Consider the following 6,850-nt stretch of genomic DNA (forward strand, 5'->3'; position numbering starts at 1 on the left):
AAAAAAAAAAAAAAAAAGAAGAGTCAGGCTGTAACATTCAGGAGACTTGGAGGAATAGGCGTAGATTAGGGCTTCTTAATCTCAGCATAACTGACATATTGGATGGGAAATTCTTTGTTTTGGGGACTGTCCTAAACTTTGTAGGATGTCTTGCAGCATCTCTGGCCTCTCTAGGCCACTCCCAGTTGTGATAACCAAAAATGTCACCAGACATTGTGAAGTGTCTCCTGAGGATGCAAAACTGTTCCAAGCTGAGAACCACTGGGAGAGGAAAAGAAGGAGATCATGATCGGAAAACTGTTGAAACACAGTGAAGACATGAGATGCTAAGGGCTTAGATCAGTGTGGAGCAGTGAGATGGGCAAGAAATGGACATAGGCACAGAGCCTGTAGGTGAGGAGCAGATGGGCTGTGTGAGGAGAGCCAGGGGGCATGGTTGAGGGTGATTCTTAGGTTTGTAGTGGTATAACAGGCAGGAACATGTCTCCATGACAATACTAGAAATATCTGAGGCTGGCCTTGAGGAAGATAATGTGCCATTTGTAAACTTGTTTAAATGAAGCCCAGGACAGAGATTTAGACAAGGGACTGAGGTAAAGGGGAAGGCTGGGACTGGAGATGTAGATTTAAGTCATCCACACAGAAAGACAGCTGGTGAACTTCTATCCATCGGAGGATAGGAGTTCTCATGAGGGGAAGGTAGTTAAAACCAAGAACTGAGGTTTTCTTTTCTCTCACTCTCTCTCTCTCTCTCTCTCTTTTTTTTTTTTTGGTGGAGGGGAGGAAGGGAGTATTGTGCATATTTAGAAGATGAATAATGTGAAATAGAAATAGAAGTCTCCGGAGGCAGGAAAACCAGGCAGTTTTCTGAGGGGTGAGAGTGGGCTGAAGTTCAGCTCCTGCCCAAATTGCCAGGCCATATGGCCAAGGGGCAATGTCTTTCCTAAGTGACCACCTTTTTTTTAATGCATGTATAGGTGACATACAGGTTGGGGAGTCCTGAGGAGAATCAAAGCAGTCACAGAAGACATAAGTATCAAGAAAGAAGGAGACTTGTTCACACAGTGGTAAGTGTTCTTTCCTTTTTTTTTTTTTTTAAATCACTTAAGTCCTTGAAGTAGAATTTGATTAGGTGATACTTTCACTTATGTGGAAAAAATGGTTTGTTCTTAGAAGGTATTGCTCTCCTAGGGTTGTGAAGAAAAGGCTATACACAGAGGTAGCAGGAAGAGAAGATCTAGAACCACAAAAGGAAGCTATGCTCATCTCAGTGGTTCTAACTGAAGAAAAATAATAGGTCTTCTTGTCATTTTCCCTCACAAAGAGGAATATTGCAGTAGGCAGGATTATAAAATGGCATCCAAGGTTCCCACCTGGTATAATCTCTTCTATTAGAGCAATATCCCATATGATGGAATATCACATCCATGATTAACATTATGTGGCAAAAGGGACATTTCAGATGTAATTAAGGTCCCTAATCGGTTGACTTGGAATTAATCAAGAGGGAAATGATCCTGACTGGGCCTGACCTAATTAGGCAAAGCTTTAAAACAAACAAGAAGCAACAGCAGATGCCTCTGCTGACCTGGAAGAAAGCAAACAGACATGTTGTAAACTGCCATGAGAGGACTATATATCTAGGCTTTTTTAGGAGCTGAGAACAATTTCTGGCCAATAGCCAGCAAGGAAACAATGACTTCAGTCCTAAAACCTCAAGGAATTGAATTCTGCCAACAACCAATGAGCCTGAAAGAATCTCTTATGAAATCACAACCCCAATCAATGCTTGAACTTCAGCCTGGCAAGACTCTTAACAGAGGACCTGGTCAGTCTTTACCCAGACTCCTGACCCATGGAAATTGAGATCATAAATCTGTGTTGTTTTAAGCTGCTAACTTTGTGGTAATTTGATATTCAGCAAAATAACACTAATGCATATGTGAAGGGAGTTTATGTACACAGGGTGGATTTGCTTTGAAAGGAGACTAACAAACACACACCCACAGCTAAATTCCAGAATTGTGCCAAGCCTGAGTCAAAGCCCTGACTATGGTGCACCTATCACCATTACTCAGTCCCAGCCTCACCATGATCCAAACAGCAGGTAGGAAGAGATCGCTCTGGTTTCCTCCCCTGAAGTGACACACTTAAGATCTGGGGAAAGTGAACCACAATATAAACCACACTGGGTAGGGAGAACTTACTTTCTGGGCTCATAGCTAGTGTGGGACAGTTGATATTTATAACAAGACTGAGATGATAGTGGCACTAAGGTCAGTCAGAATTCCTACCTACCCTCTAGTGCCAAACATCATTACTTGGCCAAACACAACTTTAACCCCTAAGGTACTGAACTTGCAAAGCTGAATGGACACTGAATTATTGTTCTTTTGTTTTTTTAAAATTATCATTCTTTAGAAGAGCCTTTTGAAAGGAGGAAGGAAGGGAAGACAGGTGAAGGAGACAAAAAAGGGAGGATTTTATTCAGTAAATATTTAAGGTGCCCATTATATGCACAGTCCTGTTCTAGGCTCCAGAAATACAGCAGTGAATAAAGCACACAAAATCCCATGCACTCTAGAATATAGACAAAATTAATAAAACAAAAACTTAAGAAATATATAGTATGTGGTGCTAGTAAAGCAAGGGAGGAGTTGGAAGAGATAATGGTGTCCAATTTTAAATAGAAGGGTCAGAGAAGACTCCCTTAGAAGGTGACATTTGGACATACCCCTGAAGGTGCTGAGAAGTAAACTATGAGGATATCTGAGCAAATCCTGTTCCAGACAGAGGAAGTGCAAGTGCAAAGATCTTGAGGCAGGAGTGGGCCTGGCCTTTCTGAGAAATAATAAGATGACCAGTGTGGCTGAAGGGGATAAAGGAAGGAGGAAAGGAGAAAATAATGTGTTCAGAGAGTTCAAGGGCATATGGGTTACTTTGACTCTGACTTCAAGAGCTGGAATTACAAGCATGAGCCACCAAGGGTTCTAAATAGAGGAATGACATAATCAGTCTTGGGTTTTCAAAGGACTGCTCTGGCAGTTCTGTTGAGAATAGGCCATAGGAGGGTAAAGGTGGAAACTGGGAGATGGGTTAGGAAACTGTGGTAGTGGTCCAGGTGAGAGATGAGGTTTGCTCAGACCAAGGTAATGAAGGTGAAGAGAAGTGATTGGATTCTGATGTCTTTTGAAGATAGAGCCAACAGCATTTGCTCTGACTGGATGTACACTGTGAAAGAAAACAAAGCCACGAATAATGTCAAGGTTTTTCGCCTGAGCAACTTGAAGTTACAATTGACATTTGCTACTATAAGGAAGACTAGGGGAGCTGGTTTGGAGAGGGATTGGGGGTGAAGTTGGGATGTATTAGGTTTGAGAAGCCTATTAGGTATTCAGCGATGCCACTGACTAGGCAGTTAGATGTTTTTATGTAGCGTTTAGGGAAGGATTAGGGCTGGAGACATGAATCCAGTATCCAGAACACGAGACCGGATGATATCAAAAAGGAAGTGAGTGTAGATAGAAAAGTCTGAGGGTAAATCTTGGGGCACACTAAGGTTAAGGTATCAGGGAGAGGAAGAAGAACCAGCAAAAGAGACTGAGAAAAATAGCCCATGAAGATGGCGAGAAACCAAGGATGTGGTGTCCTGGAAGCCAAGGAAAGAAAGTATTTCAAGGACAAGAGAATGATCAACATGGTCAAATGCTGCTAATAGGTTGAGCTGAGGCTGAGAAATGGCCTTGGATTTAGCAACATGTCATTGGAAATCTTGACAAGTGGAGTGATGGAGATGAAAGTATAATTCAAGAGAGATTGGGAAGGCTGAGAGTGGTAACTCACGCTTGTAATCCCAGCACATTGGGAGGCCAAGGCAGTGGGATTGCGTGAGCCCGGGAGTTCAAGACCTGCCTAGGCAACATAGTGAGACCATTTCTGCAAATAAAAAAAAATTTTTAATTAGCCAGGCATGGTGATGCATGCCTGTAGTCTCAGCTACTTGGGAGGTTGAGGCAGAAAGACCACCTGAGCCCAAGAGGTCAAGGCTCCAAGTGATCCATGAGTATGCCACTGCACTCCAGCCTGGGTGACAAAGTGAGACTCTGACTCCGAGAGAGAGAGAGAAAGAGAGAGAAGAAATTAGAGGTATGGGCAATTCTTTTAAAGAAATGTGCAATAAAGGGAAGCAGAGAAATGCAGTCCGAGCTGGAGAGGACTATGACGGGAGAAATCAGAGCATGTTTGTTGGTGGGAATGACCTAGAAGAAAGGGGTAAATGAAATAAGGGAGGACAGAGCCAATTGTCAATCACACAAGAAAATAGAAGGGAACAGTGTGACCTAGTTAATGGGTTTACTTAAAAAGATTCTCAATGCAATATTTTAAATAGATTTTAAAAGTCCATGTAAGTTCTGAAACTAATAAGCATCCATGAACTTACCACCCACTGCAAGAACTAGACCACCGCCAATCACATCTGTGTTCCTCCCTCCCCTACCCCTGCCTCTCCCTAAGAAGGAAGCAACTTTCCTAAATTGTGTTATTATCACTTTCTTGTAAAACTGTATTCTCTTCACTATATCGTGTTATATTTATTGTCTGATAGATCAAGGATAATCTCACCTCTGCCTCCCAACCTGGCTTCTTACAGACATCAAACCACCTGAATCAGACAGTATCATGAAATTCCTCTCTTGGGAAACTGCCAGGAGGGGGGACACACCCCATCAACAGGGGTACCTGCATAATGAATATACCTAACCCTGAATTGTACCCCATATCTTTAAAATAAAAAAAATTTAAAAGAAATTCCTCTCTTATATTTAACCTGCCATGCTAAATTTCCATTTTTTCACCTTCTATCTCCAGCTGCTACTGCTTTACCTGAAAAATATTTTCTTCTGCACAAAGATCATATTATTCATTCTTGTCTGTATTATTTACTCTACATGAAAGCAAGAAGAGTCTAGCACACCTTCTTCCCATGTGCATGCACAGAACAGACCCTAGTGGCCAGAACATTCTTGTTATCCTGGAAGCTGCACCTGCAGCCCTCAAGTCTCCAGTTTCTCTCTCCCATCCTAAGGCACACCTTGTTTGTGCCTATGCTGATATTGGCAGTCCCTCCACAAAGACCACAGGAAGGCAGGCAGTGGCCAGTGATTAGGCCTTTTCATATCTAGATCTTGCCCATGGAACAGTGGTCATCCCCATATCATCCAGGATTCTCCAGGTATGCAAAAACCTGCAGGATTTTGACAAATGCCAGCAGAGTAGGCTCTTTACAAATGGATAACAGCAGGCTGTGAAAAGCCCTCTGCATACATAAACCAAAATCCTGTTCCCCCACTTGCTCACTGATGCTTGAAATTGCTTTAGGGAGAGACAGTGACTTTCACCTCACAACTAGAGAAAACTGTGAAGGCCCTGGGTGAACGAACTCATTGTTGTAGACTAATACACACACAACTGCTTTAATGGACTGAAGGAGTGAATGATGCAATGAGCACCTTAAAAATGGGTGTGAAGTGACTAGGGGCATAGCAGAGAAAGATGGGGATTTTCTTGCCTCTCTGGGTGCCTAAAAAAGAAGTCATGAAATCAGAAGACTTAAAGCCAAATTGGGCCCTTCCATGAACTGTTTGACCACAGACAGTCTGTTTCTTATTTCTAAAATGTAGGTGATATCTACCTTCAGAGAGACTTTGAGATGCCATTGTGATTGTAAAAGCATAGTGATCACATTCTACACAGTAAATATTTTCTATCTTTCCCTGTTGTCCCCAGACATTTTGGCTTCTATTCCTATCCACTCCAGTGCCATCCCCTTTCTTGGCATTATAGAGGTTAAGAGTGAGGAATCTGGAACCAGCAAATTGGGTTCAAATCCTGACTCTATCACTTGCTGACTGTCATCTTGGGCAAATTATTTAACCTGTGCTCAGTTTCGTCTGTAAAACAGTAACGTACTTGCCTCGTGGGGTGACTATAAGGATAAAGTTAGTTCTTATGCGTAATGCACTTAGAGCAATTCTTTGTGGGAATTGTGTGTGCGCGCGCGCGCGCACACACACACACACACACACACACACACACACACTCCAAGAAGTGTTTGTTACAATTATCCCCAAAGGTTTCCCCTCACCTGCCCACTTTCCACGAGCCAAAAGATCATTTTAAGCCCCACTTTGTTCTAACCTAAAAAAGCCCACTGTGAATTGCTACACATTACCTCGGGTGACCTAATGCCCCTTCCCCATCCTTAACCCGTCAGGCCATCTGGGACTTCAACCACAAGCAAAACCAGAAGCAGTTTTTAGTCTCCCATCAATGCCCCAGTGGAAGCCTGGGAACTCGCGGCAGGAGGTGGTGGCTTGGGGGAGGGCAGGCGGGGCGCGGCGCGGCCTGCAGCTACAGGCTAATTTTTGATTTATTGTATAGATGAGGTCTCGCCAAGTTGCCCAGGCGGGTCTCAAACCCATGGTCTCAGGCCATCCACTCACCTCAGCCTCCCAAGGCGCCGGATTACAGGCTGAGCCACTGAGCCCGGCTGAATCTTTTCTTAAATTAATGTCTGTCTTCAGGATGTTGATAATGGGGAAGGCAGTGTGGAGGCAAGCAGTACATGGAATCTCCATACTTTCTACTCATTTTCCTCTGGAAAATAAACTCTATTACAGCAAAGCAATGGAAAAATTTTAAAATAGGGGAAAAGATTTAATACCATTGTTTAAATTTGCATGTAAAATTAACTGAGATATACACACGCACACACACACACAACTAGCATCTGTCATCTCACCGAACTCTCTTGAAAATACTAATTTATGTTATAGTCTTAATAGTGGAA

General features: G+C 42.9%; 1 protein-coding gene across 1 annotated transcript in view; it reads left to right on the forward strand.

Annotated features, from left to right (window-relative positions):
* The first annotated feature begins 994 nt into the window (after positions 1 to 994).
* The window catches only part of LOC103258565 (ropporin-1), a 39,478-nt gene continuing 33,622 nt past the window's right edge, over positions 995 to 6,850 (forward strand). The window contains exon 1 of the mRNA XM_008056233.1: positions 995 to 1,067. The gene's annotated coding sequence lies outside the window, so the exon portion shown is untranslated. The remainder of the gene's footprint in view (positions 1,068 to 6,850) is intronic.

Source organism: Carlito syrichta, unplaced genomic scaffold, assembly GCF_000164805.1.
Source record: "Carlito syrichta isolate Samal-C Ts95f unplaced genomic scaffold, Tarsius_syrichta-2.0.1 Scaffold302293, whole genome shotgun sequence".
Classification (NCBI taxonomy): Eukaryota; Metazoa; Chordata; class Mammalia; order Primates; family Tarsiidae; genus Carlito; species Carlito syrichta.